Source organism: Bubalus bubalis, chromosome X, assembly GCF_019923935.1.
Source record: "Bubalus bubalis isolate 160015118507 breed Murrah chromosome X, NDDB_SH_1, whole genome shotgun sequence".
Taxonomy (NCBI): domain Eukaryota; kingdom Metazoa; phylum Chordata; class Mammalia; order Artiodactyla; family Bovidae; genus Bubalus; species Bubalus bubalis.
In genome coordinates this window covers 9,114,010-9,127,363 of record NC_059181.1, presented here as the reverse complement: position 1 = coordinate 9,127,363, position 13,354 = coordinate 9,114,010, and the positions used below count along the sequence as shown (strand labels likewise).

Here is a 13,354-nt window from a genome sequence, read left to right as displayed (position 1 = left end):
ATGGTTTCTGTCATCCATCAACATGAATCAGCCATAGGTATACATGCGTCCCCTCCCTCATGAACCTCCCTCCCACCGCCCTCCCCATCCCACCCCTCTAGGTTGTCCCAGAGCACTGGCTTTGGGTGCCCTGCGTCATGAAACAAACTCCCACTGGCTGTCTGTTTTGCATATGGTAATGTATATGTTTCAATGCTACTTTCACAAATCATCCCACCCTCACCTTCCCTCACTGAGTCCAAAAGTCTGTCCTTTATGTCTGCATCTCCTTTGCTGCCCTATGAATAGGTTCATCAGTACCATCTTTCTAGGTTCCGTATATATGCATTAATATACGATATTTATCTCTTTCTGACTTCACTTTGTATAACAGGCTCTAGGTTATCTACCTCATTAGAACTGACTCAAATGTATTCCTTTTTATAGCTTATAAAAGAGATCTCCCTGTAGCTCAAATGGTAAAGACTCTACCTGTGATGCAGGAGACCAGGGTTCGATCCCGGGTTGGGAAGATCCCCTGGAGAAGGGAATGACAACCCACTGCAGTATTCTTGCCTGGAGAATCCCACGGACAGAGGAGCCTGGTGGGTTACAGTCCGTGGGGTCGCAAAGAGTCAGACACGACTGAATGACTAACATATATAACATACAAATGTATTCCTTTCTATAGCTTAGTAATATTCCATTGTGTATATGTACACAACTTCCTTATCCATTCCTCTGTCGATGGATGATGGCTGTTTCCATGTCCTTAGCCTGCCATCTTTTAACTACCATTTTAGATTTTTTTTTTTTTGCTGTAGGATTTATGTTTGAGTGGTAATGCCAAGCTGAAGCTGATAGTACAAACATCTGTGGCCTCCCAACCTGTACTAGTATCTACTATCACAAAGCACAGGACCTGGAAAGCTAGCAGTTTAAAACAGCACACGTTCATTATCTGAAAGTTTCCGTGCATTACGAATTCTGACATAGTTGAGTTGTGTGGGTCCTCTGGCTCTGAGACTCTTATAATACTGTGATCAATGTGTCACCAAGGCTATGGTCTCCCATCAAGTTCAACTGGGGAAGGATTGACTTCCAAATTCACTCATCTGGTGGTTGTCAGGAGTCAGTTTCTTAAGGGCTGTTGGATTGAGGGCTCAGTTTTCTGCGGCTGTTCCTTGCTGTATGGACCTTTCCAACCTGATGACTTATTTTACCAAAGTGTGTGAGCTCAGAAGGCAATAAAGTTGGTCTACTAGCGGGATGGAGTCATGGTATTTTCTAACTTAATCATCAAGTTGACATCCCATGACTTTGTTTTTGTTGTTCAGTCGCTAAGTTGTGTCTGACTCTTTGCAACCCCATGGACTGCATCAGGCCAGGCTTCCCTGTCTTTTACCATCTCCCGGAGCTTGCTCAAATTCATGTCCATTGAGTCAGTGATGCCATCCAACCATCTCATTCTCTGTTGCCGCCTTCTTCTCCTGCCCTCAATCTTTCCCAGCATCAGGGTCTTTTCCAGTGAGTTGGTTCTTTGCATCAGGTGGCCAAAGTAGTGGAGCTTCAGCCTCAGGATCAGTCCTTCTAATGAATATTCAGCGTTGATTTCCTTTATGATTGACTGATTTGATCTCCTTGCAGTCCAAGGGACTCTCAAGAGTCTTCTCCAACACCACAGTTCAAAAGCATCAATTCTTCTTTACCATATTCTATTCATTAGGAGCAAGTCACTAGTTCCTGCCCATACTTAACAGGAAGAGGTTATAAAAGGCCATGAATACCAGGTGGTGGGAATTATCAGGCACCATCTTAGAAGTCTGCCTGTTACACAGACAAATGTGGACCAGATCTGTTGGGGCAGACAAAATAACTGTAACCCAGATCCCCCAGGTCTCACAAACAGAGGTACAGATGAGGTGACATTGCTGTTCATGCCCACACACAGCTGGATCATAGGCCTCACCTGTGAGCACCATGTCTCCAGGCTCTCCCTCAAAGTCAACTTTGTTTAGTTCTGAGAGCCCACCAAGAATACCTCGTATAGTCTCAGTGAAGCCCTCCTTGGTATTCAGCTGCAGCTTTTAGGAGATGCACCCAGGTGCTGACATCACTACCAGCATTCTCTGTCAGAAAGAGTCCCAGGGACGGAGTCCCATTGTCTGCAAAATAAACAAACAGAAACACTCGACAGACCCTCCCTCCCTGCTCTAGGTCACGACTTAGGTTCACACGGTGTGGCTGGTGCCCACCGTCCCTGCTGTGTAGGGCTCCCTCTCTTTGGCTCACATCACCTCACTCAGATCTGGTTGGGGAATGCATACGTTACCCTCCTCTTTGCCTTTTGATCCCTCTCATCTTGGCTCAAGATGCTCAAGACCTCCCCACAGGTCCCCTCACCCTTTGCCATCTGTGTTAATACCTAGAGGCGGACTTGCCTTTTAGAAAAAAAAAGTCCTGATTTAGAGCATTTGCCAGTTTCCATGGTATAAAGGCTCCCACCATGAATGATTACAAACCACCGATGTGACATCAGTGAATGTGGAGTGGGGAAGAGGTGTGTGCCATCAGCTCAGCTCTTTGTGAACTGATGTGGGCTGGCTCTGGCCTAGTCTTGCCTGGAGGGCCAGCAGGCCAGAACACATGGCGTGATGTGAATCCCAGCCTGGACTAGGTGGAACCTCCTGGCATCTGCATTGAAATGCACCTCTGTCTGCTGGGGCACAGGATGAAATGGCTTCACTGCTGCTCCACATACAACTGTAGGCTCCCTGTGTATTTCTTTCATAGAAATTACTTTCGCTGCAAACTGGCTAGACTTTTATATCATCAGAGAAAAGACTGAAATACCCAAACATTCCCCAAAGTTACAGCGCCTTTAATATTAACATCATGTTTCCCAAGATCCTCATGGACTCTAAGCTGTTTCAGACTTGAGTTATTTCTCTTGGTCTTTGATCTTTCCACCCTCTATTTCTCCATGTTGTCCTGGCCCAAAGAACAGAGTTTCTTCCAAGTCTCTTCCTCCTTGATTCCAGCTAGTGTGTGTGTGCTCAGTCGTGTCTGACTCTGTGACCCGTGGACTGTAGCCCACCAGGCTCCTCTGTCCATGGGATGCTATAGGCAAGGGTCCTGGAATGGGTTGCCAGGCCCTCCTCCAGGGGATCTTCCCAACTCAGGGATGGAACTCACATCTCTTGCGTCTCCTGCATTGGCACAGGAGGGAAGCCCGATTCCAGCTAGGACCCCCCTTTATTGTTAATGGACATTATTGCACCCATATCAGATTGCGTTTCTTTGTCCAAGGCTTGGTTTTGCCCCTCTCCTCTAAATATCATCATAGACTCAAAGCTTCTTGGCTGATGAAACTTTCGGAAATTTTGGAGAGAGCCAAGCGGACACACCCTTCTAATTCCTTAGCAGTGTGACCTTGGGGATTTACTTAACTTTCCTGAGTCTGAGCAGCTAAGTTTAGTGGCAATAAGAATACCTACTTCCTAAGTTTGTTGTGAGGATATAAATTAGAGGTTGATATGAAGTTCCAGACACAGAGTAAGTGTGTGACAAAAATATCTCTAAATATCCCTTTATTGCTATTTTTCTTCTTTTTCTTTCTCGTCTTCCTCCTCCCCTCCCCCTTCTTCCTCCCCCCCCCCCCCCTTCTTCCTCCCTTCTGCCCTTCCCCCTCCCTCCTCCTGGACCTTTTTTCCAATCATATCAACCTGAACTAAATCCTCTTCCATGCACTATGTTCCAGGAATGCCTAATCCTCAGCAGAACATTAGAGTTCCCAATTCAGGGATGTGTGCGGGTGATCAAGCTCCAGTTACCCTCTAGGTCAGCACGTTTAATGGCAGATGATGATACCAGACACTGATCTTGATTTTTCCTCCAACAGCAATGAATTTGTACCTCTCCTGACAATTTGACCGGATAATAATAATCTCAGCTTTTTATTTTCAGTACAGATTTCTTTCCAGAGTGTCAAACATACCTAGCTGTCTGAAACATCTGGATTTCCTATAGCATCTTTAAAAATCCCCAGCCCTTTCTATCAATCCATTCTGCATGTGATAAGGTATCCAAGGCAGGTCAAGGTTTCTGAAATAGTTCTCTAATGCATCTTCTCTTTGTCCTCATTGTCACAACATTACTTGAAGCTATCACAATTTATTGTGTTCCATGACTTCCTGAAACACACAATGTTCCAAGTTTCAAGATGCAGAAGGATATCTTCTTTGCCTACAATATCCTTCCCCATCTGATGTGCCTGGTTAGTGGCAATAAGAATCTTCTTTGCCTACAATATCCTTCCCCATCTGATGTGCCTGGTTAGTGTTTAAATCAACTTTTAGGACTCAATTCAAATGTTACCTTCTCCCTAACCCCCTTTACTCCCTTCTCATCTATGTCAAGTGAGTTTCCCTTCTTTGCTCCTTGGCATACTGTTCTTACCTTTATTTTAGCACAAACCGTGTTCTAGTGTAGTTACTAGTTTAAATCGTCTATTTAGGCTTTCATTTGACCCTGAAATTCTTCCTTTTTAAAAAAAAATCACCATAACTCACACATCATTAATACTAAAAAATGTTTGTATAATAAATTAATGAAAACCTAGCCCTTTGTATATAAAAAAGAAAACTTTGGATGATCAGTTTTTCATTTACAAGTATATTATTTGTAATATCCCCTCGTTATAAAGTCTTAGCTGTTCATTTGTAACATCAGTCTTAAGTTCAAGGATGCTTATCTAAATATGTAACTGTTTTCATCTTTGCTTCCTCCATCTGATTTGATAAATCTTAATGATTAAGTTCTGAAAAATTTGAGAGGCTCCTTGAAACGTGTGTAATAGATCTATTAATAGTAATATCTAATTAAAGACTATTTTTAAAATGAGCAAAGTAATAGAATAAATCCATTAAGTTCACATTAAATCCCTCCATGAAAGTGAACACTTTGCATTTGTTAAGGATTTCTTAATGAAATATCATTAACCCAAGTAATTCAGAAATTAATATGACTCTTCATACAGAATGATGTCTTATAGAGGCATATGTCTTGTTAGGTGGCCCCACGGTCAGAGCTCATCAATTCATACATTTATCACACTGAGGAGATTAAATTTCATGCTTTGCTAAAGATTAATAGAAAAACATAGTTAGAATTGTACACATTATTTATTAATCTAAAGAGATGACTTTCTCCTGCTTCCAAAAGGAACTATAGAGGATTTGGACATTTTCATACAGGAGAAGACAAAAGGGATAAGAAATAAGTACACAAGGAGGAAATGCTAAATATTTAAATCTACATGGTACATGCTCACCATAGCTCTTTAGGTTTATGGGGACTAGGAAAGTACAACTGACTTTGTGTATTCTATGATAGAGAGTGCTAAGCAAAATACTAATTTATTATTTGTGTCAGAAGGGCAAACTTCACCTTTTTCTGCACTCAAAAATTCCATTGATGTGTCAGAAGAATGGTAAGAATTATAAATTCAGGGCAGCTTTGAAAAGAGACTTGGGTGCTCCCACTGAGATCATCGATTTTGAGGAATATCTGAAATTGTATAAAATAGAGTTGGGTTGATGGAAAAAGTGGAGGTGAAAACCCCTCCAGTCCAACCAGGTGGATGAAGAGACGTCAGAGAAGTGAGCAGACAGGATTTCACAGGAAAGTTCAACCCTGCCGAGGGACAGGGGAGCAGAAGGTGAGCACGTGGCTGGTGGAGTTGGGCTGGAGGTAAAGATGAGGAATCTGTCAGTTCCACACCTGGCTCTTCAGCCATGGCGCCAAATGAGACCCTGTAGTGCTGGTTATTGTTCAAGGTAGCTACTCTTAGTAAAAATCTACTATGTGCTAATTATTTTATAACTCACTTTTGAATTATTTTGAGCTGCTTCTTATATGAAATAACAAAACTTACTTCAGGAAGGCAATCTGAAATCAATCCCAATTGCTTATACAACGATTAATACTTAAGAATATAGCCCTCCTGGTTTGAATGTAACTGGAGTTTTTGTCTCATCTCCCTCCTAATCTTTGATCATTTCCGGGATTGCCTCTTCTACATTTCACCTTTCCGGAAGTTTGTGTGATATCTATGGAACGATTTCACTTTTTTTTTTTTTTGGTCGAGTGGGATCTTAGTTCCCTAACCAGGATTTGAACCTGTGGTCCCTGCAATGGAATTGTGGAGTCTTAACCACTGGACTTCCAGAGAAGTCCCGACTTCTTCTTTAAATACAGTCTTACTCTCTAATTTTGTGTTAAGCTCCCAAATCTGTTGCACTCTTTGCCTTATTTCCTGTAGGCTCCCTGGCTTGCAAGAAAAAGTAGATTTTCTCTCCTTAGTGACACTTGGCATAGCTCCGTTAAGAAGAAAAGAATGAAATCTGTTTGATCTCAGTAACATGCTGTTTTGTGGAGAATGAAAACAAATGAAGTGCAACAGTTAATGTTGTTCTTTCTGTCACAGATGGGGTCTCCTGTTAAAGAAATCTCTCAATCAAATAAATTCTTTTACTTGACACTGAAGACCCAGAGAATTCGACAGCTAATGTGGTCACCTCTCTATTTTCATTTAGAGATAGATCAGCAAGGACAACACATATTCATTTGCTGCCCAACTCCCATTATTCTCTGAGCTTTAGACATTTTAATTCCGAGACCTCTGATCATCATTGCCTATTTTTAAACTGCGAAAGGCTGAAAAATTATTCTTCTTTATAGTCCATAAGATAGATATCAGCACAGGACCAAAAACCACTAGAGACCTTTGTGTTTTAAATGGCTTGTCTCTCCAAAGTTTGAAGGGCACGTTTTCTTTGTTTTCTTAAAAAAAGGTCAGTGCAAAAATAAATGAATTGCCACAAAGAGAAATACCAAGTAAATATAGCAGAAGGGAAGCCAAGGGGATTGGGGAAAAGTCGAGTGAGCTGAATATCATTTGGTGGAGTCTGAATTAGGAATTTCACGCTCACAAAAATTTCTTTTAGAAAATCATCATAAATCTATTTTGTAAAAGCTTAAAAACAGTGGCCTCAAAGCCAAAGTTAGTTCCTTTCCAGAGATAAAATATCTTCAGAAGATGATTCTGTTGTTTCTTAAATGTTTTCCTCATGAATTCTTTATCACTTGAAAGACATTGTGCAGAGATGAGAGAGCCTGCGAATCAGAGAGGTCATGTGACTTGTTCACATTAAACACATTTTCCCATGTCCAGGATTAGACGTTCAGGTTTGTCATTGCTGACCAATGATTTTTCAGTTCTCTCCCTAATTTTTTCCCTGATGACATATTAATATTATGTACAGATAATTCTGCAATTTTTTATTTATGCAAATTAGCTTGCACAGTACGTTTAATTTCACAATCACTTACCTGCTTTAACCATATACCATGCTTGTTTTTCCATGTCACTGTGTGCAACTGATACATTCTTTTTAAAGACTGTATCATATTTACTTAATGACTTTTAAGGAGATAGGGTGGGGTTTTGCTTCCCAGGGACAGTTGGCAATGTCTGGAGACTTTTTTTGTCATACTTGAGCAGAAGGTGCTACTGGAACAAGACAGCCCTCTCAACCAAGAATGACCCAGCCCAAATGTCAGCAGTGCCAAGGCTGAGAAACCATGAAAATAGATGTACCACAACTCATTTAACAAATTCTTGATTGAAGGACATTTGGAGTATTCTCAGTTTTCTCTGCTGTGGTAGCATCACATATCCAAGAATCCCTGTTTCTGCATCATTCTGAATAGTGCTGTAGGATAAATACCTAGAGGGATAGTTTCTTGGTCACAGATTATGCTGCCAGGGGGTTATATTTATTGCCATCTTCAACTACTAAAGTTCATGTGAATTTGCATTTCTTCCAAGAATATGTATAGGTGGTTTCTCAAACATTCTTCAACTGCCAGTGGCTATTAACTACCTCTTTGAGCTATATATGTTTTTTTGATACATAGTATTCCACTTTCTTATTGTTATTTTAAATTTATTAATTGTTAGTATGCATGACCACCATCTTTTTAAAACATGATTTTATTGAAGTATAGTTGATGTTTATAATATTATCTAAGTTACGGTATATAGTATGGTGATTCACAATTTTGAAGGTTATACTTCACTTATAGTTATTATAAAATATTTACTGTAGTGACCACATTGTACACTACATTCTTGAAGCTTATTTTATGCCTAATAGTTTGTATCTCAGAATCCCCAAATCCTGTATTGCCCCTTCCCTTTGCCCACTGGTAAATACTGGTTTGTTCTCTATATCTGTGAATATTTTTCTTTTTTGTTTTATTCACTAGTTTTGTTGTATTTTTTAGATTCCACATATAAGTAGTATGATATGTTATTTGACTTTCTCTGACTTATTTCACTTAGCATAATGCCCTCCAAGTCCATTCATGTTGCTGCAAATGGGCAAAATGTCATTCTTTTTATGACTGAATAATATTCCATTGTGTGTGTGAGTATATATGCATATATATATGTGTGTGTGTGTACATATATATGTCACACCTTCTTGATCCATTCCTCTGTCAATGGACACTTAAGTTGCTTCCATGTCAGGGCAGTTGTAAATAATGCTGCCATGAACATTGGGGTGCATATATCCTTTCAAATTAGTGTTTTTGTTTTTCTTGGACATATACCCAAAAGCAGAATTGCTGGATCATGTGGAAGTTCTATTTCTAGTTTTTTGAGAAACTTCCATACTGTTCTCTATAGAAGCTGCACCAATTTACATTCCCACCGACAGTGTATGAGGGTTCCCTTTTTTCCACAACCTCACCAGCATTTATTACTTGTTGTCTTTTTGATGATAGCCATTCTGGTAGGTGTGAGGCCATACCTCACTGTGGTTTTGATTTGCATTTCCTTGATGATTAGCAGTGCTGAGCATCTTTTCATGTGCCTGCTGGCCATCTGCATGTCCTCTTTGGAGAAATGTCTATTCAGGTCTTCTGCTCATTTAAAAAAATCTGGTTGTTTGTTTGGATTTTTTTTTATGTTGAGCTGAATATTTGTTGAATGTTCTGTTGTTTATATCTGTCGAATATTCACCCCTTATCAGTCATAGCTTAACTATCTTTTCAAATGTTACTGGTCTTTTTTTCTTTTGTGCACTGCCTGTTCATGTCCTTGATAAATTTCCTATTGTGTTGATTATCTTTATCTTCTTGACTCGAAAGAACTTTGTTTCTTATGTTTGTTACAAATAGTTTTTTCCTAGTTTATTGTTTGTCTTTTAGCATTAATAATTTTTGGACCTGGGGAAGTGTTATATTTTTATAAAGCCAAATTTATCCTTATTCATACATTTCCTCCTGGAGCTTATGTCATGTTTAGAAATACCTTCCCCACCCTAGAATATTAAAATATACCTCTGGGTTAGATATCATCACTGACTGAATGGCCATGAATTTGAGCAAACTCCAGGAGATGGTCGAGGACAGAGTAGCCTGGCATGCTACAGTCCATGGGGTCACAAAGAGCTGGGGTTGTGAAGAGTCAGGGTCATAAGCAACTGAACAACACAGCAACAAAGGTTTTCTTCCAGTCTTTCCCCAGTTTCTTTGGGATCTGCTTGTCAGTTTCTTTTACATTAAATCCTTTACATCTATCTGGAACTTAATTCCGTGTGGAAAATGTTAGCCCACTGATTGTCCTAATACAGCCGTCACAGCTTCACAGAAACGAGCCAAGTGGAGATTTTCCCTAAAGAGAATAAACTCCTAACCTCCCCATCTGTAATAATTCTGGAACACCAGCCAACTTTCTTCATAGCATCACCCACAGGCAGGAATGATACTCAGTGCTGTTAAGTATTAAGCTTGTTAAGATGAAGAATTTCTAAAATTTCACATTAGTTTTATAGTTTACATTATTTTGTTTATTTATGTTACTTCGTTTGGTTACATGTATTTTATCTTCCTATGACATCTTTAAAGCAGTGTATTATCTCTACTTTACAGATGAAGCCCAGTTAAGGCTGTCCACTTGGCTGTATATTTCTTGAGAACAGATTATTTTTTTCCTCTCCCAGGGCTCAGCATGTATAGTCTATTGAATAAATTCCTGATTGGCCCAAGGGCGCACTTTATTATGGAAAGGAGATGAGCAGGTTGATGAGATAGTTGACATTTCTCACCTCTCCTTGATTTAGCTATAACTTAGTCCAAAATTATCCTCAAGAGGAATTGTCGGCAAAATACCAGGTGATTTTGTTCTCTTCTGGTTGATCTTTGTATGACAGAGCTTTTCTGCATATGTAAATTGAAGATGGATAATTTGAAGTCACCCCAAGTTAGGTTAGCATAGGATGTGGCTATTTAAAGGTCAATAAATGCATAGTTCTGAGATGTTTAGAGTCCATTGGCTCACATTTTTGGTGGTGGTGGGGCTTAAAAACTAATATTACTTCTAGAACTGTAGACAAGATATCTTGGCCAGAGAGAAGGAACAATGGGATTTTTATCCAAATAGACCATAATAGCAGTTTTATCTGAAAACATTGCTATTTCTCTTCAAGAAAAATAGGCTACTCAGTTCCCTTGCAAATAACTTGCTACAATCCCCTGATTAAAACAAACAAACAAACAAACAAAACTTTAATCATAATGTTCCCAATCTATAAACCAGAAACAGTATTATTTCTTGACTGCTAGCCCACCTGTAGGGAAATTCCCAGATGATTTAAAAATCTAACTGCGTTCTGGAGACACCAAGACCAGAGACATGTCTTGCATGTCTATGGAAACAGACAGTGGTGTTTGTGTCCTTAAATTCTCCTCACTTGGTCAAAACAGTTGTGTGCCAAACCAGGAGCGTCCTTGCATAAATGATACAGAGAGATCTTTAGAAGCATACCCCTTTGACTCGAGTGACTAGGACCATGACCACATAGATTCTAACTTAATGAGTGGTCAGTGGTCAGCCATTTTTTAAAAAACCAAATTGTTCTATGAGAAAGTGCCAGAAGCACCTCCAAACAGAAGCCTTTTTGTATTCATGGCTAGTTGCATCCATAACCACCAGACAAGAGATAAAAATTGATAAAACTACAGCCTTGGGGATATAACTTTCTCCCTGAGGTCTCCTCGGAGCCCCAGCTTTATATAAATTTTCCATCAGACTCTCAGCCAGCTGTTCAAAGTACAAGAATCTATTTCCCTGATGGGTAAGGAATCTCAGGGTAGAAAACATATTCAGAACAAAATTACCAAATTGTACTTCTTCCTCAATAAAAATTCATTTCTTTTCTTTCACAGAACATCCAGAGCCGAGTCTAAATAAATTTCCAGTCTGATGTCCTTAAGAAAACAAGGTCTTCAAGGCTGGTCTTAAACATATCACATGACCCTGCTTGAAACTATCTTTCCTGTGTCCATTGTTTCAATTGATTATTTTGTTTTATGGCTTCTCAAGTCTGGAATCCTTTAATTAGGTCTTTTTTCTTTGGATTTACTGCCAAGTTCAGTGCCACCTGGTGATTCTTCCTAGGTTCTAATGTTAGTCAATTTGCTGACTTGTCTATACCATTTAGAGACTTTGCTCTGTTCTAGAATCTTGGTCTGAGCTAAGCCCTGGTTGGGGGAATATGGAAAGCGTGGGTGGAAGTCGCTGAACATTAGACAGAGAATGTCAGTTAGAGGCAGTGTTTGAGATGCTTACATTTTCAAGGAAGAGAAACCCCAAACCAAACTGAAGGAGATTTACTAGTTCTCATAAATTAATAATCAAGAATTTATAAAGCAATTCCACGTGTATTATTTCACTTTCTCCTCAAATAATCCTCTTAGGTAATATCCTAGCATTTTAACTGAAAATGGCAATTCTGAAGATGAGTTGCCAGGGACCACATGGCCACTAGGTGGCGCAGTGAGATCCAGATAGAGGCTACTGATCTGTGAATCCACTATACCTCCTTGCCACTCCCAGGGTGATGTTTTGTTGAAAGAAACAAATGTGAACAAATAAGAAGAAAATGTGAACTAGGAAGGTAGTGAGAGAGAGACCCTGGTGTATTTCAGTTAAGGAAAAATGTTATAGAACTGGGTTTAAAAAAAAAAATGGAGGGAAATCCCTTGAGAGCAGAAACAGAAGGGAGTTGCGGGATCTGACACCCTGGGGACAGGGGCGCTTGGGGGCATGGGGAAGGGTGCCAAGAGCTAGGGACCTGACCAGAGGGTGAGTCTCCCTCTTCGTGTTCTGAGCACTAAGGCCTTGCAGTGAGTGATTCAAGACTGTACCCACCTAGATGGGCTCGCTACATAGTGGGCTTTATTTGCTTCCTTTGAAACTGGTCTCCATGGACTCCAGTGCGAAGATACGGTATCATGTTTGCAAAGACAGTTGTCTGAGGTCACACAAGCAATTTTCAGTTATTTTAACCCACGGGCTCTGGCCTCACCTCTCATAATAGAGGCACTTTCCTTCAGAAGGAAAGAACCCAAGTGAGAAAGGGCAGAAAGGAGTCACCCTTTCTATTAAATTGTATTCAATGAGTTTGGCTAGTCTCCCGCATTTTCCTGGGGCTGCCTTCACAGCTGAGAACAGCTTTTCATTTCCAAGTTTGATTTTTCTTATAAGACAAAAAGCAAAACCAAAATACCTTTCCTCCCAGAGTTTTAGTCAATTCAGATGGAGTCAGTTCTGCTGCTTCTATTTTTCTGCCTGTTGATATGGTTTGTGGTCAGAGGCTAGATTAAATAGCGAAAGCTCATGTTGAAGATCTTGGCTGGAGCACCAAAGAGGTTATCGAAAAAAAGAGGAACAGAAAGAACTAAAGAAGAGGTTGTGTAATCCACCTGCAGGAAACAAGTTGACTTGAAGTGGTTGGTGTGGCATATTTGATTAAAACCCTTGCCAAAATGACCTTTTCTGCACCTACCTATAGTATGCGTCTTTCCAAACCTGAGCTGGAAGAGTTGATAAGAAAGGGCAAGGCTTGACACCTCTTTCAGAGTGTAATGAACTTGATAAGCACACATAACCCTGGCACAGGGCTTGGAAGGCACTAACTAGAGGGAAAATCTCAACAACAGCCAAAAAATCTTCGGGTGATGGGCTGTGCCCTTCCAGCACTCTGTGACTTCTTGTGCAGCTCCTGTGTGTGTGGTGGGTAGCCGATCCTAGAGAAGACGTTCTTAATCTCTCCCTTGCTCTCAAGTGATGAAAGCTAGTCATGAAATAGATGACCAGTCCAAATTTGATGCATTAAACAGGGCACTCAGGGCCGGTGCACTGGGACAACCCAGAGGGATGGGATGGGGAGGGAGGTGGGAGGGGGGTTCTGGATGGGGGCACATGCGTACCTGTGGCTGATTCATGTCAATGCATGGCAAA

General features: G+C 40.4%; 1 long non-coding RNA gene across 1 annotated transcript in view; it reads left to right on the top strand.

Annotated features, from left to right (window-relative positions):
• LOC123331987 overlaps positions 1-11,687 on the top strand; it is a 108,703-nt gene extending 97,016 nt beyond the window's left edge. The window contains exon 4 of the long non-coding RNA XR_006548788.1: positions 11,278-11,687. This is a non-coding gene — a long non-coding RNA (uncharacterized LOC123331987). The remainder of the gene's footprint in view (positions 1-11,277) is intronic.
• The last annotated feature ends 1,667 nt before the right edge of the window (positions 11,688-13,354 follow it).